The sequence below is a fragment of the Solanum tuberosum genome, unplaced genomic scaffold (assembly GCF_000226075.1).
Source record: "Solanum tuberosum cultivar DM 1-3 516 R44 unplaced genomic scaffold, SolTub_3.0 scf00031, whole genome shotgun sequence".
NCBI lineage: Eukaryota > Viridiplantae > Streptophyta > Magnoliopsida > Solanales > Solanaceae > Solanum > Solanum tuberosum.
Window position 1 is genome coordinate 180,565 of NW_006238957.1, and position 27,333 is coordinate 207,897.

General features: G+C 30.8%; 1 long non-coding RNA gene across 1 annotated transcript; it reads right to left on the minus strand.

Annotated features, from left to right (window-relative positions):
- Nucleotides 1-8,486: 8,486 nt before the first annotated feature.
- LOC107059666 (uncharacterized) lies at nt 8,487-8,917 on the minus strand. The gene is made up of 2 exons (XR_001472809.1): nt 8,820-8,917; nt 8,487-8,688 (listed from the first exon to the last, which is right to left on the minus strand). It is a non-coding gene; the product is annotated as an uncharacterized lncRNA (long non-coding RNA).
- Between the last annotated feature and the right edge of the window lie 18,416 nt (nt 8,918-27,333).

The following is a 27,333-nucleotide window of genomic DNA, read 5'->3' on the forward strand; positions in this document are numbered from 1 at the left end:
GGTGCTCTAGACAGCCCGTGAAGCCCGTCTTGAAGCCACTTCGTCAACTTTTAAGTCAAGGTCGAATTGGCCTTTTGTCCTATACATTTGGTACTTGAACTACGTCGTTTAATGCTTAAACTATGTCGTTTTACTCAGTCTAAGACTAATAATCTTGTCAGAAACTACCCAGAACCCTCATTCACCAAAAAATCATCTAACTTAGAACAAAAAGAAGAGAAAAAGGCGATAGTTTCCCAAAGAACAAGCAGAGGTCTTCTTTAAGTTCAACCCCGAAATCCAAAGGATTCCACTGTAGTTTTCGTCATCAGATATGTGGGATTTCACTAGTGGGTTTCTTTTACCCATTAGGTCCCTAGAGTTCAGTCAATTTTTTTATTCTATAACCTTGGAGATTTGTTGTGTTTTAGCTACTATAGTTTCCATAATCTAAATAGCATGTTTCTTAGATATTTTGCCTAGTTCCATGTATCGAATTTTTAGAACCCTAGCTTACATTAACCATCAGTACTCATGAATTATACTTGCTAGACAGACCAGTCATAAGATCATGCTTTAGAATTTGAATGTCATAACTTTCAGTAAATTTATGTACATTACCAGATAACATATCAGTATTTTGAGCTACTAAGTATTTCAGTGCATTTTAGCTTTTCATTCAGTTGAGAGTAGACTTAGCACCAAGTTGGACTACGGTTCAGCGTACCCTCACAGTCTAATAACTACGTGCCAACATAGGTTCAGAAGTCCCCTCTATTGGACATCAGTTTTTAGTGATCACGCTACAATCATTCCATTATACCCTTGGCAAGGTATATTGGGTCCTCTCAATGAGGCGTATACATCGGACTTCACGTTTAGCTCACGTGGTTTATGTTAGTTAATAGTAGCTCCCACAGTTATACTCTTATTGCATTGACCATATTATCAACATTTACTTCAGTATACAATTTAGGGTTAGCTTGGGATCACTCGTGATCTTAATTAGGTCCCATGTTATGTCTAGGGGGTAGCCTTGGGGAGTGACAGTCCCAATCACTTCTGTATGATGTAATAGATGGCTTGTTAAGACATATGTTAGACTTTCTATTTGCCAAACACTTTTATGATATAAGACTATTTCTTTGAAATATTTATTTTCATTATCTTGTATGATATACTAAGTGGCTTGTGTAAGACCTTTCGAGGTTCTATACGACATGTTACACCTAGGGTATACTTTGGGTCATGACAAACCGCTAAAGAAAAGCTCTAAACGGTGAAAAGATAGGAAATAGCGGAAATGACCTGGAGGGTCATTACATCAGGGACCGAACCAACCTTGCCCCTAGACTATAAGGACCTTTTGGAGTTGATGAAACTGTTAGAATTGCATTATGAGGTCAACTTCCTGAAATTTTGACCGACGTCAACTGTTTAGGTTTCGAAGGCTCTAAAACATGGAAACTTACACAAAACACGAATGAACGACCTGACGATTGAACTATCAGTCCCAACAAGTCATAGATGACTCGAGACCAATAAAGGAAAGCTCTAAACGTTGAACATATAAAAAATAGCGAAAATGACCTAGAGGTTCATTACAAATACCAAGTATGATAATAGGATTAGGCTCATCAATCTTCCATCTTTTAGAGAATAACCCCTGAATTTCCTTAATGAAAATATTTACTTTTATCTTTTTTGTCTTCTCAACATATAACGTATAGACTTTATCTTTATTTTATTTTCTTTTTCTAAGCTATTAATATAGATTCATTTAATGTTGAAGACGATAATTTTCTTTTGATAGAAATGATTGTTTGGCAATTGAATTAATTTTGTGCCTACTTTTCATCATGGTATATGATGATTATTCCTTTTTATAACACTAAATAAAAATCTTGTGTTCTTAATCTCGCTCCGCACCTTATCCTTTGATCCAAGCCACGAGGCAAAAGGCAAGCTGACTTAGAGGCTGCGGTCAATCCGCATCAATTGTACAATAAAATATATCTCGATTGGAGAGTCCAATTGCGAACCTGTGCACTCCTATCCTATTGTTGCTTCTATTAAATGACATGGTATTAAATAAAAATTCAGGAGGGGTAAATATAAATATAAATTTACTAATAAGAAGTAAATTTTATATATTCTGATGCCATATTTATATTTTCTTTTAAAATTTCTTTCAAAATATATTGAAAGATAAAAAAACAACACATTTTAATGGAATATTAAATGTGAAAACTACCGAACATCAAGTAAATTAAGATATTTTTTATTTTTGTACTTATGAAAATTAGATATTTTGCAAAAAGAATTTGAGGGTGATCTCAATGATTATAAGATTAGGCTCATCAATCCTACATCTTTTACTGAATAACCCCTCAATCTCCTTAATGAAAATATTTACTTTTATATGTTTTGTGTTCTCTACATATAAAGTATCTTCTTGTATGTTATTTCCTTTTTATGTCCTAGTAATTTAGATTCATTTATGGTTGATAATGATAATGTTTTTTTTAATGAAATTATTGTATGTAATTTAGATTAATCTTATTACTAGTTTTTCGTATGGTAGATGATGAATTTTTTTATAGTTCCAAATAAAATCTTGTGTTTTTAACCTATTAAATGTCATGATATCGAATCAAAATCAGGAGGAGTAATTAGTAACAAAAAATTACTACTAAGAAGTAAATTCTATTTATTTTGATGTCATATTTATACTTTCTTTTAAACACATATTGAAAGTTCAAAAATACCATATCTCAATGTAATATTAAATGTGATAACTCATTATTATAGAAATTTATCATGTTCTTGATAAAAGAGTTCTAATGTAATTGATAATAAGTGTAAATAGTAATTAATATTCTTTTCACTCGATTTTCAATATATCATATTGAATCTCCGACTAATTCAAATTCTGAGGGACACTCTTTAACAACATTTCCTTCATATCTACGGCTCAAATCCGAGACCACTTGTTAAGGATGGATGGTTCATATACATTCCACCACAACTATTGTTGGTAGTAATAATTACATAATTTTCTTTACATTTAATATTTGACAATAATCTTGATATTTATATTGTATTCAACCAACAAGGATTGTGGTGTAGTAGAAGGTATTATTCCTTCAACCTTAACTAGAATTGTTAGGTTCGAGTCTTGGGCATAAGTTACCTTTGTTAGGAAGAAGTTTACCCTCAATTTGGAACTTTCCATTATCCGAACCTAATTGAGTCTTAATAAGAATATTAGACGCCAAGCAAAAAGTACTTTTCTTCTTTTACTTATGAATATCAGACATTTTGCAAAAAGAATTTGAGGGTGAGATCAAATAGGCTCATCATTCTTCTATCTTTTAGTGAATGACCCCTCAATCTCCTTAATGAAAACATTAAATTTTTATCCTTTTTGTGTTCTCTATATATAAAGTATCATTTTTATCTTTATTTTTTAATGTGTTATTAATTTAGATTCATTTAATGTTGATAAAGATAAATACTATTTGAAGAAAATGATTATTTGTCAATTATATTAATTTTGTGACTAGTTTTTCTTATGGTATTTGATGATGATTTGTATAACTCCAAACAAAAATCATGTGTTCTTAACTAATTAAATGGAATGGAATTGAATCAAAATCAGGAGGAGTAAATATTAATAGAAATTCACTAATAAGAAGTAAATTCTATTTATTTTGATGTCATATTTATATGTATTTTAAAAAATTATTTTAAACACATTGAAAGGTAAAAAATAATATACCTCAATGAAATATTAAACGTGACAACTCATTATTATAGAAATGATCATTCTTCTAGATAAAAGAGTTCCAGTGAAATTTAGAATAAATTTAAATTGAAATTAATATTATTTTCACTCGATTTTCAATATATCATATTGTATCCTTATTAATTCATATTTTGAGGGACACTCTTCCACAAAAGTTTCTTCATACCCAAGGCTCAAACTTAAGACCTCTGGTTAAGGATTGATGGATCATATACATCTCACCATAACTATTATTGGTACTAATAATAACTTAATTTAATTTCTCTTGAATATTTGTCTATATGTTGGATTTATTTGTTGTGTTCTACCCACAAGGATTGTGGTGGAGTATAACTTAGTATACCTTTATCCTTAACCAGAATTGTCAGATTAGAGTCTTGGGGATGAATTACTTTGTTCAGAACAGGTTACTCAATTTGGGGCTTTCCATTATCCGGAGCTAATTGAGTCTCAATAAGAATACCGGACACCAAGTAAATTAAAATACTCTTTCTTCTTGTACTTATAAAAATTAGATATTTTGCAAAAAGAATTTGAGGGTGATCTCAAAGTTTATGATATTAGGCTCATGAATCCTCCATCTTTTAGTGAATAACCCCTCAATCACCTTGATGAAATTTTTTACTTTTTATCCGTTTTGTGTTCTCTACATATAAAGTATCCTTCTGTATGTTTTTTTTTATGTCCAATTAATTTAGATTCATTTATTGTTGATAATGATAAAAAAAATTTGGAAGGAAATGATTGTATGTAATTTGGATGAATTATTTTACTAGTTTTCCTTGCAGTATGGATGATGATTTTTATAGCTCCAAATAAAATCTTGTGTTCTTAACCTATAAATGGCATGGTATTGAATCAAAATCAAGAGGAGTAAATAGTAACACAAATTAACTACTAAGAAGTAAATTCTATTTATTCTGATAACATATTATATTTTCTTTTAAACACATATTGAAAGTTCAAAAATTACATATCGGAATATTAAATGTAATATCTCATTAATATAAAAATTATCATTCTTCTTGATAAAAGAGTTCCAATAATATTATGTTTACTTGGTTTTCAATATATCATATTGAATCTCCGACTAATTTGAATTTCGAGGAATACTCTAACAATATTTTTTCATATTCTAGGCTCAAACTCGAGACCTCTGGTTAAGGATGGATGGATCATATAAATCCCACCACAACTATTATTGGTACTAATAATAACTTAATTCACTTTCTCTTACATATTCTGCAATATGTTGGAATAAGTTGTTGAGTTCTACCAATAATATTGTGGTGGAGTGGAAGTTAATATTCCTTCATCCTTGACTAGAAGTGTCAAGTTCGAGTCTTGGACATGAGTTACCTTTGTTAGAAAGAGGTTTACCCTCAATTTGGAACTTTTCATTATCCGAATCTAATTGAGTCCCAATAAGAATATCAGACACCAAGTAAAAAAGACCTTTCTTCTTGTACTTACGAAAATTAGACATTTGTAAAAAAGAATTTGAGGGTGAGCTCAAAGATTATGAGATTAGGCTCATCAATTCTCTATCTTTTAGGGAATAACTCCACAATCTCTTTAATGTAAACTTTTACATTTTATTTCTTTAGTGTTCTCTACATATAAAGTATTGTCTTTATCTTTATTTTATTTCTTTATTTTGTGCTATTAATTTAGATTCACTTAATATTATTTTTAAGGAGAATATTGTTTGTCAATTAGATTAATTTTATTCCCAGTTTTCATTGTGGTGTATGATGATGATTTTCTAGATTCAAATGAATTTTTTTGTGTTTTTAAATTATTAAATAGCATGATATTGAATCAAAATCAGAAGGATTAAATTTCAATAGAAATCACTAGAAAGATGTGAATTCTATATATTATGATGCCATATTCCTATTTTCTTTTAAAATTTCTTTTAAACACACATTGAAAGGTAAAAAAAACAACACATCTCAATGAAATATTCAACGTGAAAACTTATTACTATAGAAATTATCATTCTTTTATATACAAGAGTTCCAATAGAACTTGGAATAAATTGTAAACGGTAATTAAAATTATTTTCGCTCGATTTCAATATATCATATTAAATCCCAGGTCAATATGGATTCCAAGGGACACTCTCTAACAAGATTTTCTTCATATCCAAGGCTCAAACTTGAGACCTCTGGTTAAGGATGGATGGATGGATCTGGTTAAGGATTGTTGACACTAATAATGACTTCATTTACTTTATCTTGAATATTGGCAATGTGTTGGATTTATATGTTGTGTTCTACCAACAAGGATTGTAGTTGAGTAGAAGTTACTATTCCTTTATCCTTAACCAGAAGTGTCAAGTTCAAGTCTTGGGCATGAGTTACCTTGGTTAGAAAGAGGTTTTCCCTCAATTTGAGACTTTTCGTTATCCGAGTCTAATTGAGTCCCAATGTGAATACCAATCACCAAGTAAAAAATTATTTTCTTCTTGTACTTATGAAAATAAGTCATTTTGCAAAAGAAAATTGAGGGTGAGCTCAAAGATTATGAGATTAGAGTCATCAATCCTATATCTTTTAGTGAATAACCCTCAATCTCCTTAATAAAAATATTTACTTTTTTTTTGTGTTCTCTTCATATAAAGTATTGTCTTCATCTTTATTTTTGTGCTATCAATTTAGATTCATTTAACGTTGATAATAATAAAAACATTTTGATGGAAATGCTTGTTTGTTAGTTAGATTAATTTTATGCCTATTTTTTCTTATGATATATGATGATAATTTGTATAGCTTCAAAATAAAATTTCGTGTTCTTAAACTATTAATTGACATGGTACACAACCAAACAATCGGTCAGCCTATATATCTGGAGACAAGTGGAGATATAAGACTTTCAACTAGAACAAAATATTTGTTTTTCAAATAAAAAAGCACATTGGAAGAAAGATAGTGTGTGGATAACTATAGCTATTTTTCTTTCTTTCTTTCTTATGTTCGACATTCATTTGAATCTTATAATCATGGATAACTTAAATCAATATTACTTGTCAAATTATTTTGCAATTCTTTTAAAATAGACTGTTTATTGAGAGAATTTGGATTAGCTCAGCCAACAAATTTCAATCACCGGATGATTAAATAACAAAGAAGAGATCCAAGTTATAAGATTTAAGTTTGTCGTTTTATTCTCCTAATACACACACAAAAACAAAGAAAGACATGACAAAACTTGATTAGCTAATATCATTTGCTCTAAAGTGAAACTATTATACCAAATCATGCATACTATCATCATGTTTATGAAGGCGGAAAGAGAAAATCTTAAACATGCTTCCTACAAATGAAATAGCTAAATGCAATCTCTTCAGACTTATACCCCAAAATCAAAGGTGATTCAAATGTGCTGGAGGCCACTAAATAATGAATAGGTGAAATGTAATACATATGGTACATCTAGAGAAAATCATGACAGGGGATCATAGGAATTTTGTATGAGGAATATGACTGGTAATCTATTTGCTAATAAGGCAAAAGAAATGAGTATATTACAATGCACAACACTCACACAAAAATTATGACTATACTAAGGCAATGATATATATAGAGGAGAACTAATATCGACAGGTAATAATTGAGATTGACTCCTTGATGTTAAGGAATTTTATTCTGAAAATTTGAGAGGTGGGAGGTCTAATGACCGATAATTGAAGTGATGGATGAGATATGAATGAGGATGTGTAACAAAAATATCAGAATAACTCATATTATAAATGAAGGCAACTGATAGGCTAATCATATCCAAATACAATACTAGATGAAGGAGGAGCAAATACATAGTATTTCTTGGATCTTAGAGTATAGGGAAGGAGACTAATTAACAACGATAAGCTAAATTTTCCTTACTTAAGAATCAGATCATACAAGAGATGAAAAGTTGGGGTGAAAAATAGACAGAGTTCACTACTTATCATGAACAAATCCCCTGATGGGAGAAGAACATAATAAACAAAACTTTTAACTAATCTAGTTTCTTTGATTGCAAGTAGACATTCATGGAGGACAAAAAATAACAACACAAATTTGGATACATATAAAATAGTACATAAACAAATTTGGTGTTCTCTTTCTTGAATTGTCTTAGTCAAAAGCTTCTTAATTGAATTGCTTCAATATATATGAATCATACAAATGATGCACCAAACTACAAACATACAAGAACTCAAGAATCAAAATGCAAACACATATACAATAGACAATGCACAAGCAACTTCAAGAATCAAATAAGCAGCACAATAGGCAGCTCAAATCCAAGCCCAATTTCAATTTTACACTTCTACGATTGGTTGATGTGCAATATGTGGTATTTTTACCTTAGGATGATACTTCTATTGTACAAAAATCGATCTTTTTAAGTGCAGAATTAAAAGAAAGGAAAACATTATTCTTATTATAGGTCACACAGTGTAAGAAAAAAATGAGAAAAACTCACTTATGAAGCATCACGAAGAGAACAACCTGGGGGACGAATCATAGCTAAAGGCACAAAAAAATGCAAATAGAGGAATTAACTGCTAATCAACATCAAGAAAAATATTAGGAGGCTAGATCGACTTCAAAATAGAAAATCTCAAATGGAACCTCTAGACGAAACTCTCCAGATCCAAATACTTTCAACAGATATAACTCTAAATAATCCTAAAGAAAAGTTTTTAAAATGAGATCGACAATTCAAAGGGTACAATAAACACATGAATCAAAAGAAATAGAATAATAGAATTGCAACAAAAAAATATCTCAAAATGGAAAGAAAAAGGGGGAAAATATATACCTGTTGGCAGTCAAGAATACAAGTGAAACATTTGAAATCCAAGATTGCCATATCTGAATTCTGAGCTAACTGAACAAAATGCAGTCAACCTGGAAATGGACGTATAACGTTGAGAGACAAGATAGGCATAAACGAGAAAAAAGAGCGAAAAAACTCAACAAGATATCAAAATCAAAGCTTTCAAATTCAAGAGACAAAGAGGAGGACATAGATCACAAACTTAGTTGGTCCTAAAAAAGATGTCAGAATTGCCAAATTGAAGCACAGAAGAACGACAGACAAAGCAAAGCTCAAAAGTTCTACACTTTTCTATTTTAATTTGAGAAGAAATTTACTGTACTCTTTGCTTTTTCTATTTATTATTTATTGCAAGACTTTATTTATCATAATAAAATAGTTAGTGGGTCGGGAGCCCACTGGCCTTGTATTTATAAAATAAAATATTAATTATCTTCACTTGTTATATGTCATTTTCATTCTTCTAGTTCTTATTCAACACCATTTTATTTAATAGGTTAGGAACAAAACCCTTCTATTTGGAAATAAATAATGATACTTAAGAAAACCTACATATCAAATTTATCTAACAACAATCATTCCCCTAAAGGTTCTTATTGTTATCAAGATCAAATCAATCTAAAATAATAGAACCATATAAAAGGAAATAAAGCACAAATAATCTAGTACTTGGTATGTTGCAACGACCCAAACTGACGTTATTTAAATGCATCACAGGTGGAGTCTCAAAATTTCTTATTCGGGTGGCAAATTAAATTTTGGAGCACACGACAAAATTATTAAATTTGAAAGTATCCGAGCTGGCATCTGCCCGCCATATCTAGACAGCTCCCACTATATATTGCCATTATAGCTCCTGTAGGGCCGCTATAGCTGGGTTGATGAAATCAGACCCTAGATATATATGATGTCTTTTATTTTTCTTCCCACTTTTCTGGCACAAAACATGCGAAGGTTACTCCAAAATTCTCCTCAACCACTTTAAATTTGAGGGTAATGGAGGATAGGAATTTCAATATAAGGAAGGGAAAGACCCAACGACTTCCGGTCCACGATCGTTAGGATTTACCCCGAGGAGCAAATGGATGCCTTCAAAATTCTTCAATAGTTGTTTGACGTCTAGATAGGCTAGGTTTCCACAACTAAGTAGTTAGACATGCTCCCAATTGATAATATCATATAGATTGTTAGGAGGTTGCATGCATAGGTCTTTAGACGTGGAGTCTGGATGATTGAATGTATGGTTAGTTGTGGTGTAGGTTGATGATGAATTTTATTTGTTACTGTTGGCATTCTGATATGACAGGGTGTTACCTTGAGAAGGTAATTGAGGGTGATTGAATTATAGAATTTGGATAATTTAAGCCAGCAATTTTCAATCACCAAATGATTATAAACAAATAAGAGATCCAAGTTATAACATTTAAGTTTGTTGTTTTCTTCTCCTAATACACATACATAAACAAAGATAGACATGACAAACCTAGGTTACCTAATATCATTTACTCTAAAGTGAAACTAATATACCAAATCATGCATACTATCATCATGTTTATGAAGGTGGAAAGAGAAACTCTTAAACATGCTTCCTACAAATAGAGTACCTTGATGCAATCTCTTCAGACTTATCCCCAAAAATCCAAGGTGATTCAAGTGTGTTGGAGGCCACTAAATAATGACTAGGTGAAATGTAATACAAACTGTACGTCTAGAGAAAATTCTAAGATCATGGGAATTTTGTATGAGGGATATGAATGACAATCTACTTACTAATAAGACAAACGAAATGAGCATTTTACAATGCACAACACTCAGACAGAAGTTATGACTATACTAAGGCAATAAGATATTGAGAGGAGAACTAATATCAACAGGTGATATTTGAGATTGACTCCTTATAGTTAAGAAATTCCATTCTTGAAACTTGAAAGGTCTCATGGCTGATAATTGAAGTGGTGGAAGAGTTATGAATGAGGACAAGTAACAAAAATATTAGAATAACTCATATTATAAAGGAAGACTTATGATATGCTAATCATCTCGAAAATACAACACTAGATGAAGGAGAAGTAAATACGTAAACTTTATTGGATCTAGGAGTATAGGAAAGGATACTAATTAATATTGATAAGCTAAATTGGCCTTACTTAATTATCAGATCATGCAAGAGATGAAAAGTTGGGGTGAAAAATAGAGGGAGTTCAATACTTATCAGGAACAAATCCCCTGACGAGAGGAGAACATGATAAACAAAACTTGTAACTAATCTAGTTTGTTTGAATGCACGTAGACATTCATGGAAGACAAAAAACAATAACACAAATTTGGATAAACAAAGAATAGTACATAAACAAATTTGACGTAATCTTTCTTGGATTGTCTTAGTCAAAAACCTCTTAATTGAACTGGTTCAATAGATATGAATCATACAAATGATGCATCCTACTACATAAAAATACAACCATACAAGAACCAAAATAAAGACACCAATACAACAAACAATACATAATAACAAGCAAAGAGAAATAAGAAGCAGCTACAAGAACCAAATAAGCAATGCAATATGCAGATAATATCCAAACCCTAATTTAAATTTTACACTATTAGGATTCGTGGATGTGCAATGTATGGTATTTTCACCTTAGGATGCTATTTCTATTGTACAAGGATCGATCTTTTTAAGTGCAAAATTAAAAGAAAGAAAAACATTATTCTCATTGTGGGTCACACTATTTTAAAATAAAAAGAAGAGAAAAGCTCACTTACAAGACATCACAGAGAGAAAAACATAGGAAACGGATCAGAGCTAAAGACAAAGAAAACTGTGAATAAAGAAATTAATTGCTAACCAGAATAATAAAAAAAATAGGAGGATAAATCAGCTACAAAATAGGAAATCTCAAATGAAACGTCTAGACGAAACTCTCCGAATCCCAAATATTTTCAACAGATCCAACTCTAAAGCATCCTAAAGAAAAGCTTGAAAATGAGATCGAGAATCAAAAGGGTGCAATAAAAACATGAATCAGAAGAAACAGACAAATAGAAGTGCAACAACAAAATACCCCCAAAGGTCAAGATATGAAGTTGGGGTGAAAATGGAAGGAGTTCAATACTTATTATGCACAAATCGTACGATGGGAGGAGAATATGATTAACAAAACTTTTAACTAATCTAGTTTCTTTATTGCAAGTAGACATTCATGGAAGACATAAAATTACAACACAAATTGTATTCATATAGAATAATACATATGACGTAATCTTTCTTGAATTGACTTACCCAAAACCTCTTATTTGAGCTGGTTCAATAGATATAAATCATACAAATGATGCACCCAACTACATAAGAACACAACCATACAAGAACTCAAGAATAAAAATGTAGACACCAATACAACATACAATAAATAATAACAAGTAAAGAGAAATAAGAAGCAGCTACAAAAACCAAATAAGCAATGCAACATGCAGATCAAATCAAGTGCTAATTTCAAATTTACACTGCTAGAATTGGTTGATGTGCAATGTATGGTATTTTCACCTTAGGATGCTACTACTATTGTACAAAGATCAATATTTTTAAGTGAAAAATTAAAAGAAAGGAAAACATCATTCTCATTTTGGATCACACAATTTCAGACCAAAAAGATAAAATAAGAGAAAAGCTCACTTACCAGGCATCACAGAGAGAACAACATCATCAACAAATCATAGCAGCTACAGGAAAATGTGAGTAGAGGAATTAATTGCTAACCTGAATGGAGAAAAAACAGAAGGAAACTAGATCAGCTTCAGAATAGAAAATCTCAAATGGAACCTCTAGACGAAACTCTCCAGATTCCAAATATTTTCAACATATCCAACTCTAAAACATCCTAAAGAAAAGCTTGAGCATGAGATCGACAATCAAAAGGTTGTAACAAACACATGAATCAAGAGAAACAAACAAATAGAACTGCAACAACAAAATACCCCAAAAGGTCTAGAGATGAAAAATTGGGTTGAAAAATGGAAGGAGTTCAATACATATTATGAACAAATCCCACGATGGGAGGAGAACATGATCAACAAAACTTTTAACTAATCTATTTTCTTTGATTGCTAGTATACATTCATGGAAGACAAAAAACAACAACAAAAACTTGAATACATATAGATTAACATAACCAAATTTCGCATAATCTTTCTTGAATTGGATTAGTTAAAAACCTCTTAATTGAAGAGGTTCAATAGATATGAATCATACAAATGATGCACCTAACTACATAAAAAACGCAACCATACAAGAACTCAAGAATCAAAATGCAGACACCAATACAACAGATATTACATAACAACAAGAAAAGAGAAATAAGAAGCAACTACAAGAATGAATTAAGCAATGAAACATGCATATCAAATCCAAGCCCTAATTTCAATTTTACACTGTTAGTATTGGTTGATGTGCAATGTATGATATTTTCACCTTAGGATGCTACTTCTACTGTACAAAGATCGATCTTTTTAAGTGCAAAATTAAAAGAAAGGAAAAGATCATTCTCATTGTGGGTCACATAGTTTCAGATGAAAAAAAATAAAATGAAAAGAAAACCTCACTTACAAGGCATCACAGAAAGAACATCATCAGGAATCATAGTTGGCACGGAAAAATGTGAATAGAGGACTTAATTGCTAACCAGAATCAAGAAAAAATAAAAGGATGCTAGATCATCTTTAGAATAGGAAATCTCAAACAGAACCTCTAAATGAAACTCTCCAGATCCCAAATATATTTAACAAATCCAACTCTAAAACATCCTAAAGAAAATTTTGAAAAATGAGATCGGGAATCAGCAGGGAGAAATAAGCACATGAACTAGAAGAAACAAACAAATAGAACTGCAACAACAAAATACCCCAAAAAAGGTTAAGAGTTGCAAGGAAAATGTGAATAGAGAAATTAAGCGTGAAGCAAAATCAAGAAAAAAGAAGAATGGGGCTAGATCAACTTCAAAATAGGAAATCTCAAATGGAACCTCTAGACGAAACTCTCTAGATCCCAAATATTTTGAACAAATCCAACTCTAAAGCTTCCTAAAGAAAAATTTGAAAATTGAGATCGAGAATCAAAAGGGTGCAATAAACACATGAATCAGAAGAAACAAACAAATAGCACTGCAACAACAAAATACCCCAAAAGGTTAAGAAAAAGGTCAAATTATGGGATGGCCACTAAGCCTCGCGGGTTGGGCCTACGAGGCTAGCGGGCCAAATGAGGTTGGGCCAAAAAGCCTCATTCCTAAATGGGCCAAAAAAATTAGGCCCAACCCTACTTAATTCAAAGGTTGGATTGGACCGACTTAACTGGCTAAGCCCATTTTGACAGCTCTAGGTACTGTAGGTCGATAGATGAGGAGGAACTCCACAAAGAAGAAGAGCATTATCATCTTGGTATATCCATTGTCTCTTTAGCTAGAAAACAAGTTAGAAAGCGGTAAAAGGATACAAAGAGGACTTGAGAGAAAAAAATGTCACTTATAGGGAGTTGCAAGCTCAAATACCAGACAAGGCACCTCTATCGACACCACCAAAGTAACTACTACATCCACCACATTGAATTCCTACAAAAATAAAGGTCAGAAAACAAATCGAGAAGGGAATGGTAGCTGAAATTAATGGAGACGCACCTCTATGAGCTGAGAAAAATGGTAAGGATGATTATCCAAATGAAGGTGTTGATAACCTACATCAGAAGGAAAAGGAAAGTGGAGTTGAAGAGAGCTCCCTGCGGTGACATTGTGGAGAAAATGAAGGAGCTCAATTAGGAAACCCTAATGCTTAGGGTCTGATAATAAAGGCGAGCATGTTCATTTACAAACTTAGCCAATTTCTTTTCTATTTTTTTTTTGTTTTGGGCCTGACAACCTCTTTTGCCCTGACTTTGAAATTCAATAAAAGGAGCTCTTAGCTCCGCTATTAGTTTAAGAAAAAAAGGGGGGGAGGGGGCGAATATATATCTACTGCCAATCAAGAATACAAGTGAAATATTCGATAATCAAGATTGCTATATGTGAATTCTTAGCCAACTGAACAAAATGAAGTCAACCTAGAAATAGACATATAAAGACAAGAGACAAGATAGGCATAAATAAGAAAAAAGAAAGCAAAAACTCAATAAGAAATCAAAATCAAAGCTTTAAAGTTCAATAAAGAGGAGGACATGGATCACAAACTTAGTTGGCCATAAAAAGGATATTAAAATTGCTAAATTCAAGCTCAAAAGAATGACAGACAAAGTGAAGCTCGAAAGTTCTACACTTTCCTATTTTAATTTGAGAAGACATTTACTTTACTCTTTTCTTTTTTCGTTTTTCTATTTATTGTTTATTGCAAGACTTCATTTATCATAATGAAATAGTTAGTGGGTCCCCCACTGATCTTTTATCTATAAAATACCAAGTATAATTTTTTGTGTTTATTTCCTTTTTTCCTATTATAACATTTTAGATTGATTTGATCTTGATAATACTAAGAACCTTTAGAGGAATGATTGATGTTAGATATATTTGATGCATAGTTTTCCTTAACTATTGTTATTTATTTTCAAATAGAAGCTTTTTGTTCTTAACCTATGAAATGGTGTTGAATAAGAATTGAAGGAATGAAAAGACATATAACAAGTGAAGGTAATTAATATTTTATTTTATAAATACAAGGTCAGTGGACTCCCGATCCACTAACTATTTTATTATGATGAATATAGTCTTCCAATAAATATAAATAGAAAAATGGAAAAAGCTAAGAGGAAAGTAAATGTCCTCTCAAATTAAAATAGACAAGTGTAGAACTTTTGAGTTTCGCTTTGTCCGCCATTCTATTGAGCTCGGATTTGAAAATTCATTTTATGGCCAACTAAGTTTGTGATCCATATCCTCCTCGTTGTATCTTGAAATTGGAAGCTTTGGTTTTGATATCTTGTTAAGTTTTTGCTTTCTTTTTTCTTGTTTATGCCTATCTTGTCTCTCATATTTATATGTCTATTTCTAGGTTGACTGCATTTTGTTCAATTCGCTAAGAATCTAGATATAGTGATTTTGATTATCGAATATTTCACTTGTATTCTTGATTGTCAGCAGGTATATATTTTTCCTTTTTTTTTTCTTAAACTAACAACGAAGCTAAGTGCTCCTTTTATTCAATTTCAAAAGTCTGTACAAAAGAGATCGTCCGACCCAAAACAAACAAACAGAAAATAAATGGGCCCGATCCGTAAATGAACCTGCCTACCTTTATTATTAGACCCTAAGCATTAGAGTTTCCTAATTGAGCTCCTTCATTTTCTCCACAATGTGTTCGCATAGAGCTCTTTTCAACTCCACTTTCCTTTTCCTTCTAATGTGAGTTATCAACACCTTCATTTGGACTGTCATCCTTACCATCTTTCTAAGTTCACAGAGGTGCGTCTCCATTGATTTCAGCTACCAACTTCTCGATTTGTTTGCTGACCTTTTTGTAGGGATATAACCTGGTGGATGCAGTGGTTACTTTGGTAGTGTCATTGGAAGTGCCTTGTCTGGTATTTAAGCTTGCAACATAAGTGACATTTTTCTCTCTTGTTCTCTTTGTATCCTTTTACCGCTTTCTGACTTTTTACTTTCCAGCTGAAGAGACAATGGAGATACCAGGATGCTCATGCTCTTCTTCTTTGTGGAGTTCCTCCTTATATGTCGTCATATAGTTCCCAATCTGTTGACCTTTTTCTTGACCTTTTGGGGGTATTTTGTTGTTGCAGTTCTATTTGTCTGTTTCTTCTGATTCATGTGTTTATTTCACCCTTTTGATATCTTGTTGAGTTTTTGCTTCCTTTTTTCTTGTTTATGTTTATCGTGTCTCTCTTCTTTATACATCAATTTCCAGTTTGACTACATTTTGTTCAGTTGGCTAAGAATTCAAATGTGGTGATTTTGATTATCGGATGTTTCACTTGTATTTTTGACATCAATCCAACTCAAAATTCTCAATAACCATGTAGACTTAAGTCTTTCTAGTAGTGCACCCATAAGTCACCTATCATAATTTGAACAATCCAACCCGATATAAAAACACAGAATCCTCCATACATCATTGTTTGTCACCGAACCAAAATCAACTCTTCAGAAGAGTCATTGATAAACCCTTTATAAGTCTATGTCGAACCAAGGATTTATACGTGACATCTCATTTCTTAAATTGTACCTTGACACAAATCTAAATATTTTGAACTCATCAATATACAAGATTATTGTTCCTTTCGCTAACTCGTTTACCAATCCTATCCTTTGTCCAAAAATTCATATAATTTTACCACATACTCTAAACCAAAAACTTCAAGTGAAACACTTAATCAGGTCTTTTAAATTCTACAACTCAAACCATGCAAAAGTCCTTCCAAATGCTCACTAATCGACATGATCGATCATTTCTTACCTTACCAATTTATATTGTCGCACCCATTTTTCACAAAATGGATTTTGCAACGACATGACAACTCTTTTAGGCGTTAAATAGAGAAGAGTCGTCACCTAAAAAATAAATTAATTAAAAAGGGTCATACACAATCAGAGGCTAGGTAAGTATTCAAATTATCTCAAAACTAAGGTGTTAGGCACCGATAAGATAGGGTCGTCAAAACGACAAAAATCAAGATCCATAAAAGTGGATCCCAACCAAATCTTATAAATTATGTGGGGATATGTGATAAGCAAAAAGGCTATTAATTTATTAAGCTAAGAATGACTACGCAATTACATTAAGGTTCCCCTACTAGCCACGGATTGTTAATGCAAGTCGATAGGTCCTTCAATCATCGAGTACAATATTGACTTCCCACACTTATCATGACAACATCACCGGTCTTTGGCGCTTATGGGGGGCCCTATCATACTCATGCACCACCAGTCTTCATAAGAACTCTGGGCCGAGGGCCAAGGTGAACCCGAATTAATGACAAGAAGCGGTTAAATTGGTAGCAAAGGCACCAGGGCGGACGGTTGGTTGAACTGGTCAAATAGTACATAAAAACTTTATTTTAAAACTTAAAACAAGTAAACAAATTAAGCATGAATCCATTATTACTAAATTAATACAAAACTAGGTGATTAGATAATTAAATAAATTGACATGTTTATTATTTAAGTGATAAGTACAAATAATGGCAACCAAAGGGGAATCAATTGATTAATTAAAGTAAACTATGTGATAAAATAGGCAAAATTCTATTCAAAGCAACTTAACAAAGATAGTAAAATGATTATAATTAATTAACAAAAAATATAAAATAATAACTATTTATTATTAAATAAAATAATCATGTGAGGCTAATTTTTTTTTAAAAAAAATATTCATAATAAGGCAATAATTAGTTAAGAAAATAGGTAAGTAAGCAGATAGAATTAACACCAAAAGATATGAAAAATTGTAAAGGTGAAATGTAAATAAATCTACCCCAAACAAAGATGAATCATAATTATAAAAGAAAATGATTTGTAAGCATAAAAAATACTTAAAATTTAAACCAATCCACAAGAGATAAGGAGGCTTCAAATGTTTGTTTCTTTATATGGATAATATCATGATATTATTAATCACACTCCTTCACCTTAAAAATATTTTTATTTGAGATCTATCTTAAAAAATAATAATAGTATTTAAAGGATAGTTGAAAGATTTGTTTTAAATACAAACACATAAATATATTTACATACAAATAAACTTAATCATTTAGAAAAATCTTTGGTAAGCAATACTCCAAAGGTCACGTCAACTTAGTTAAAAATTTGGAATTAAACCTCTCAATTCCTTTTACTTTCCCACTAACTATAAATTAGAAAAAAGTAGTTTACCATATATCTAAATCAAAAGCAACATGTCCAATTCAAGTACTTAAACAAGAGTTGGACAATGGCATTGATAACAAAAATGAGAACAACTTAAACAATTGAACAAAGATAAATAAAGGAAAAGTACAAAAGTGTGACATAAAAAATTGAAAAGAGAAACATGTAGCACATAATGTTTCCCCAACGCAAATGATAGTAGCACTTATTCTTAATATTACAAGAAATCTAGTTCATAAGTAATTACAAACCCACTAGTGAAATAGAAAAGACAATGTATTCAATGCCCCCGATATCGAACTAATGCCCTGTTCACACAAAAGAAATGTGCACGCACACGCACACGCACACGCACACACAATAGCATAGAGAGGGAAGCACTAATAAGCCCACTTCCATAACGGCCTTGTTAAGCACCACAAAATGTGAAGTACAGATTTCACACCAAACTTGGAAAATAGAGCATAACATATTTTCTGGAACATGAAGAAATACTCTTAGCCACCACATTTAACAATTATTTAGTTAGTAGACTGGGAAGTGAACCCCAAAGGTATTTAGGTGCAATTAAGTTGTATATTATGATAATCATTATTTCAAACAAACAAGAAAAAGAGCAACAAGCTTTGACGTTAAATTATGAGTAAATCCTAAGTTTCCAAAAACTTATCAAAGCACATTAAAAATAAAAGGACATACCTGTTTGCTTCTCCCAAAATGCTTAAAACATTCGAGTTTTCCAAAACACACATTTGATGCGACAAGAGAATGAAAAATACAATTACCACATTAAGCTTGAAGATTACTTCGATAGAAAGTAACCTGTTAGGAAGTAACAATCCAGAAAAAACAACAATAACCAATGGTACCACAACAATCCAAGCATCAATAGCCAAAATTGGTACACAGCCACCAACAAAGAACAAGAGAACAGAGAAAAGATGGTTCGGTTCATCAGTGTATCCAAGAAGAGAAGTATCCTCCGATCAAGAGGTTCTACTTATATTGTAATGGAGAAGAGAGTTCCAGAGTCTTTCACCAGTTATCAGTCATTGATAAGAGAAAGATGAAATCTTAAATAATATTTTGATGAAAGAGTAGGACTGCTAGTTATTCGCGAAGAGGAGAGAGCTACAGGGGCTGTCTTTTTCCTTTAGAGAAAAGAGAGCTCAAGGGCTGTTTTTAGTGATCAGAAGCATGAGAAAAAGTTCGTATTATATCTATATAGGCTATATAGATATAGATAAATATAGATAATACAGAGTCTGTCTTTTTTCAAAGGGTTGTGATTTTTCGATGAGTTGTGACTTTTCCAAAGAGTTATAACTTTTTCAAAGGGTTGTGACTTCTTGGAAAGGTCATGACTTTTCAGATATGACACAAAAAACACTTGTTCATACTACCCTTTGTTGACTATAAATAGAGGGACTTCCTCTCATTTTTCAACCCTAATTTTTTTAATATTCTACTCTTCTTCTTCTTCTTCTTCTTCTAGCATTTTAAATAATTTCGTGTGATTTATTATCGTTGAGTGAGTTCGAAGTTTAGCGAAATATGAGGTACCGCTATTCTGATGAAATAAAAAACACTTGTTCATATTACCCTTTGTTGACTATAAATAGAGGGGCTTCATCTCATTTTTCAACTCCAATTTTTTTAATCTTCTACTCTTCTTCTTCTTATTGCATTAAAAAAAATCATGTGATTTATTGTCGTTAAGTGAGTTCAAAGTTTAGCGGAATATGAGGTACCACTATTCTGATGAAGTAAATCATTCTATATAAGAGGGTATACTTCATAACCTCGAGTACTTGAAGAAAATAATTTTGATGATATAATAATAATTTTTTTGCTTAATATATACATTAGTGTGTAATGTTCCAATATATGAAGTTAACATGATGTAGTCTAAATTCATTTGTTTTTGTTAACAATTTCTCTTGTGATGTAGATATATGCTTCTGAATATCTTTTTCCAAAATTATTAAACTTCTCAAGAGTTAGAGAATTGTCATGATTTGCTTTTTTGATGCTCAAGATAAAATAATGACTTTATTTATCAACGCTACTTATGTGATTTATTACTAAATAAACATTGCCCTTTTGTTTTAATTATTTACTATTTCTTAATATTTCAGTATTTTAGACGAAGAAAAGTTCATATGATTTGTAATAACGCCACTTGAAGTTTGTATTAATTTAATTATTATTATTATTTATTTATTTATTTAATAGCTAATTTTAATGAGATAAATATTTCCATTTATGCAAATCCCTAACTTCAAAATATATTATTTTAAAATGGTTTGAGTTCTTTTTTTTAAAAAAAAAAAAATAACTCACAACAAATGTGAATATATGTGAATTTATATGAATAGTTTTAAAATTTATCATTTGCAAATTAAATTTTATATTCAGTAATATGGAATAAACATTTTCGTTTTGTCCCTTCAATAAATTAAAATCTAATAACTATAAAAAATAGTAACATTAATTAAAAGTCCTATTTATTTATGTAAGTATAAAATTTATTAGAAATTCAGCTATTGCACATTAATTCTTTAGTTATAACATTATAAAGTCTCTTAGATATTACTAACTATTGCAAATGTTATTCACACTCTTTTACATTCTTTAGTTATAATATTATGAATTCTCATAGTTAGTACATTAATTATTTCTATCTTTCATCTTTTCTTATATTAACTTTTGACCAATAATTTTTCATATGATTACCACCCCTATATATGTGATAACACAATGTTGTTATTTTTCTTGGACGAATCATGCTTGGTTGAATAAATTGAAAATCGTTTAAAAGTATATGAATTATATCTTTGTTGGGTGTAAGATAAATAGGTGATTATATATATATATGATTTCACAAATAAAATATATTCTTTAATTTTTATTCTTAATTTTAGGTAAAAAAAAAAGGTAACTTTTCACAGTTTACTATGGACAATCAGATAACTATCTTTGATTTATGTACCCAATCAATCGAAAAGTCAAATATGAGAGCCAACAACAAGAACATCATCTATTATGTTATAACGTATAAAATAAAAATCAATATACAAAAAATAGTTCTAAAAATAAAATTTGATTGTTCTCTTCACATGTTCATATGACATCTAAACAGTTTAATGTGGAAAACATATACAAAGCACATCTGGTTAGATGATAAGAAAAACAGACACCAAATATCGTCTATAAGGTAATATTACTGAGATCTGACTAATTACATGATTGCACCTCATCAAATTGAAATAAATATATACATTATTGCATTGAACTAATAAAATTTTTCATTGATCATCTTCATAGGTTCGCGTGAATATGAGAAATATATGACGATCAACATTCAACATTCACAAAAGAATCTACAATATTATTTCGTTCAAAGCTCATTATTCAAATTTTGCTTAAATAAGCAATACAATATACTATAACATATATTTTCTGAATTGGTAATCACGTGCAACACACATGTCGAAAAACTAGTATAGTAAGAAGGCTGATCAGCCAATGGAAAGAAAATATTCTTCTCGATCAGCAGCATATTTGTGGGAGCATAAAAAAAGAAACATAAAGATATATGCAATTTCCATAATCCTTTCCTCAAATCAAGTAATCCAAGCTACTAACCATTTCTTAATCGGCTAAGGAAGATAAAAATTACAATAATTCGAATAAGCAAATTTTAATCAGACATATCTAGTTGCCCCATTTAGACATATGACTTTTGCGAATCAAATTTGAAGGGAGAGGAAATTCCATTGAACAAGTTTACCATATTAGTTAAAGGAAATGATTGAGAAATTGTAGATATAATGAGCGTTGACAAGCAAATCACTTAACGGAGTAAACATGATCATTGATTCTCATTACAACCAAAACAAGTTCGTTGATTCCATCAGTTTTGGAATGTACAAATTGGTCTATGAGAGTTGTCAGTTTCAGATTCAGAGTATTTTTGATGATTTGAGGTTCTAAGTTGGATATTTTGTGAAATTTTAGCCTTAGGGTTTGACTTTGGTCAACAAATGCTCAAATTGGAATTCTGAGAGTTCCGTTTAATTTGAGAGATGAACTATATTTTAAGGAACTAGTATAAAAAATAGGGAAAAAGGATAAATATACCCTCAAACTATCGTAAATGGTATGCAGATATTCTCCGTTATACTTTTGGGATATTGGTGCCCTTGTCGTCCAAAAACTAGAGCATATATGCCCTTCACTCTAACAGAAGACCAAATAGGGACACGTGGCACAATCTTATCCGTCGATCCGACATTTAATAAATGTCGGGTCGGTGGCTAAGATTGTGACACGTGTATGTCCGTTAGTATAAAAGGTATATATGCTCTAGTTTTTGGACGGTAGGGGCACCAATGTCCCAAAAGTATGACAGATGGTATCTGCATACCATTTACGATAGTTTGAGTATATTTGTTTTTTTCCCTAAACAATATACCAAGATTAAAGTATGAGTACATCTCGATTTGAAACAACTCCAATGCATCAACACTTAACAAAACAAAAAATTAAAATCAGTTTTAGCAACTTGTTAATCATAAATTATTAATAGATTATACCCAGCCTATTCAAAAGTGGCTCAAACAATAATGATAGACATGGATTACAACCTCTAAATGCTTTAAAAATGAAAATAATAAAAACACACAAAAGTAATTAGAATATTAGGAAAGAAGTCACCGGTAAGTCGTTCTGGATTTCTCATTTTAAGTTTTGTCTTCGAATGAAGTTTCATGTTTGGATCTTCCATCGGAGACAGGGGCAGACCCACATAGAAAGGTTCGGGTGCTTGAGCACCCATTCACCCCGACGAAAACTTTATATATGTATATAGAAATTACTGGATAATTGATATAAAATAAATCGTTAGCACCCATTGTACAAAAAGTCTCATTGTTGCGTTGGTTCTGGAGGAGAATACAAGGATTGGTGACGCCCTCCAGCGAGGGGCGAGGGTTCGCATCCCGGTAACAATGTCTATTTTTTATTGAAAAAAGCAAACTGGAATTACTTCTTTCATAGTTTTTTACTGTTCTTTTTATATATATTTTTACGGTTGACTTTGACTATATTCTTTTAAATTGTTTTTCAACTTTTTAATTTTTTTGTATTTCATTTACTAACTAAACTAAGAAATATTAGTAGGCTTCTAGAAAGATTATTTTTTTTGGCTTGAGCACCCACAGCTATCAAATCTTGGATCCGCCACTGACTGGAGAGAAGTGACAGAGAGACACAGTGGCTCACCGACGTCTGATGGGTGAGATTCACCGATTCGCCGGCCAGATGGAGGTAGTGGCGCGTCAGGAGAGAGGGCGGCGTTTGGTGGTCGGAGCAAGTGAGAAGAACGGTAGACACAGGGAGATGAAATTAGGGTAGGGAGATACATTTTAGGGAAAAACACAAATATGCGTTGAACTATTATAAATGATAGGTTAATAACCTCTGTTGTACGTTGTATATATGTTTATCGTCATATCATATATTGTATATATCTTTACCATCAATATTTTAGATCATCTATATCCTTAAATTAACAGATTGACACATGACATCATCTAAATAATTTACTTGATTTTATTTATTTATTTATCCAAAAGAAATTGAGAACTCACTCATTTTTCATAATTTACCCACCCATGACCCAAATTAAAATACCATGATATTTAAAATAAAAAATAAAAAACAAAAAACATGCCTTTCATCTCCATTAAAAATTAAACTAAAGGAAAAATGATTTTCTATTCATTTTCATTGGCACCATTCTCCAAATCGCACAAACAAAAATCCAGAAGCATATTATTTCAATGAAAATCAAGAAACCAATTTTTTTTTGTTCAAATCAATTTATTATTGTTGAAAGGGGTTGGAATAAATATCACCATTGACAAACAAAACTTCAGGCTTAAAAATGGGTCTACAATTGAATCGAAAATTTCAAATTCAAATAGATTTATTGTTATTGAAAGGGGTTGAAAAAATATTATAGCTATTGATGGACAAAACTTCAAGCTTTAAAGTGGGTCTACAATCAAAGAGAATTTCAAGCTCAAATCGATTTGTTATTGTTGAAAAGGGATTGAAAATATTTTTGAAATAGACGATGTACAAAACACCCAATAACCTAGATTCCTACGCTAAATGAAGATGAAGTTTTTTTTTTTGTCAGCAAGAGAGTAGTTTTAGTGAACAAGTCATCTTCTTTCTTGAAAGATGAGTTCTTGATTCCATGGTTATGGTGGGTTGAGAACAATAGTGGAATGGTTTTTTCATGAAAATGAAGAGTGAATTTTGGCACCACCCATTTTGATTGTGGGTCGGGTGAATTTTTAATTTTTGGGTAAAAAATAAATAAAATCTGGTAAATCATTTAGATGAAGCCACGTGTCCATCTGTTAGCTTCAAGGATATACACAACTCAAAAGAATGACAGTAAGGGTATATACAACCTTAAAGTATAGCATATGGTATTGACATACCATTTATGAAGTTCGAGGGTATTTTTCCTTTTTCCCTTTATTTTATTTAACTTCAAATGACCCAAGATCATTTTTGGACCAAAGTAACTTCAAATGTGTAAAAATAAAATAAATAATAATTATGTTTAAAAAATGAGCATTTTTGACTCATTAAAAAATAATAAGGCATTTTAAAATCAAAGTATTGATGACATAGATATTTTTGAACTAACCCATAATCAGAGGGCATTTTTTTCATTTCAAATAATTTAAGGGCATTTTTGTTCATTTTGCCTCATTACTATTACTAGTTTCTAGGCACGCGCTTTGCGTGGGTAACCCATATTAATGAGTATATTATTTATAAAAAAAATATTATTAAATAATATGATTTGAGTTCTTTTTTATAAAATGTGTCTAATTGAATTTTCTTATTCCGTCTCACTACTAATTGTGACACTCCAATTTCATGACATCCAAGTAAATGCATAGAGATAATAATATGAGAAGTTAATAAAATAAACTCTATTTATAAGTCAAAAAATGAGTTCTTAAAGCAAAAGGAAAAAGATAACAACTATCTAAATTAGCTAACAAGTCAAAATCCCTAACATAATTATTAAAAACACCTACACTTTAAAATAATTATCAAAATTGTCAAAATTTCAATATTTTAACAAATAAAGTGTATCCTAATATAACTCATCTACCCTCCTTTTATTTCTCAAATTGACCCCACTTTTTTACTCAAATACGGCTGAATGAAAAAAAAAGGAAAAAGACTCCACTACCCACTTTTTTCTCTCTAAATTTTTTAGCCAAATTCTATCCTTTCTCTTACTCTCTCTCATGATTTCTTCCATTATTCCATATCTTCAAGTAACTTAAATCTTGCTTTCTTAAAATCAACTTCCTCCATTTTTCTAAGAAATCTCAGAAATTATTCAAAAGATTTTCAATCTTTGTTGAAGCGAATTTGACTGATTTGCGATTGTTTCCATTAAGGAAGAAATTTTGAAATAATCGATTCGAATTTCGAAGTGAATTTGACTGATTTCGTTGAACTTCGAGATTGTCGGTGAAATATAGAAATGATCAGGTATTCATTAACTGTCGATTCTTTAATTTGTTTGGAAGTGATTGGAAAATGGCTATTGAAAAAGTTATTCAAAAATGGATTTGGATCGTAATTTGAATGTTGGATCTTCACCTGAATATTTGCATAAGTTACTATTCGAATAATGGATTTAAAGGTTAGACAGTTACTGAGGTATTCAATTTGAGAGTTTCAGGGGAATATCTCATCCAAGATACTTTGTTGGAAGACATCAACAATTCTAGTTATCTCTTCAATCAATTAAAGTATTTTTGCATCTTTCTCACGTGCAGAAGAACCAAAAGGAGATGAAAGTATAGAATCACCGGTCATATTTCAAAATAATCTGTTTGAAATACAAACAGTGAATGATCGAATTGTTTTGATTTTGTTGTATGTTGGATGCTTGGAATACAAAATAATTTGAAATCCTATTTAGTAGATGTTCTATAAATTAGACATTAACTATAACATATTTATGGAATACATAATAGATAAGAAATACATTTGTCATGAAATACAATTTTTTTTTTGAATTACAAAATTTTGATGTTACTATGATTGTAAATTTGTACGTTTTGATGACTGGAATACAAATCTTTTTGGAATTTTAAGAAAGAATATATGTTTTTGAAAAATATACAAATCAATGTTGTTTCCTTCCTAAATGAACATGAGTTTACATAAATATATGGATACAAATATGCTTCTTAAATAACTACAAATTCATTTGGTATACTTATTAGAATGAAACAAACTAATAAATAAATAAAAATGCCATTATACAAACTCAAACATGAAAACCATAAGGAATACAAATTCACATATCATACATATTGGAATGAATACAATCAATTACTTTATGAGAATTTCAAGTGATATGTTCCTTTTTAAAAAATATTCTTGATATGTTCCTTTTAAAAAAATATTCTATCCCATGATTTTCTCCTTTTTGTTATTAAATAAATGTATTATTTCAAATCAAACAAATAAAAAATACATAAATTAGAAGAATAACAAACTAAACTATTGACACTTATAATAAATATTGAAAATATTGATAAGAGGTCCCATTAAATGCTAAAATATTGACATTTTGAAAAATTTTCCTTAAATTTTTCGATAGTGTTAATATTTTTATTTGTTGGTAGAATAGTGTTAGAAGATCAAACTGTAGTGCAATATTAATTCTTCAATTAAAAGCTTGATAGGAGATTATTTACTTTTTGTATAAAAAATTGTGTAATATTTACTTTGACCGAAAGG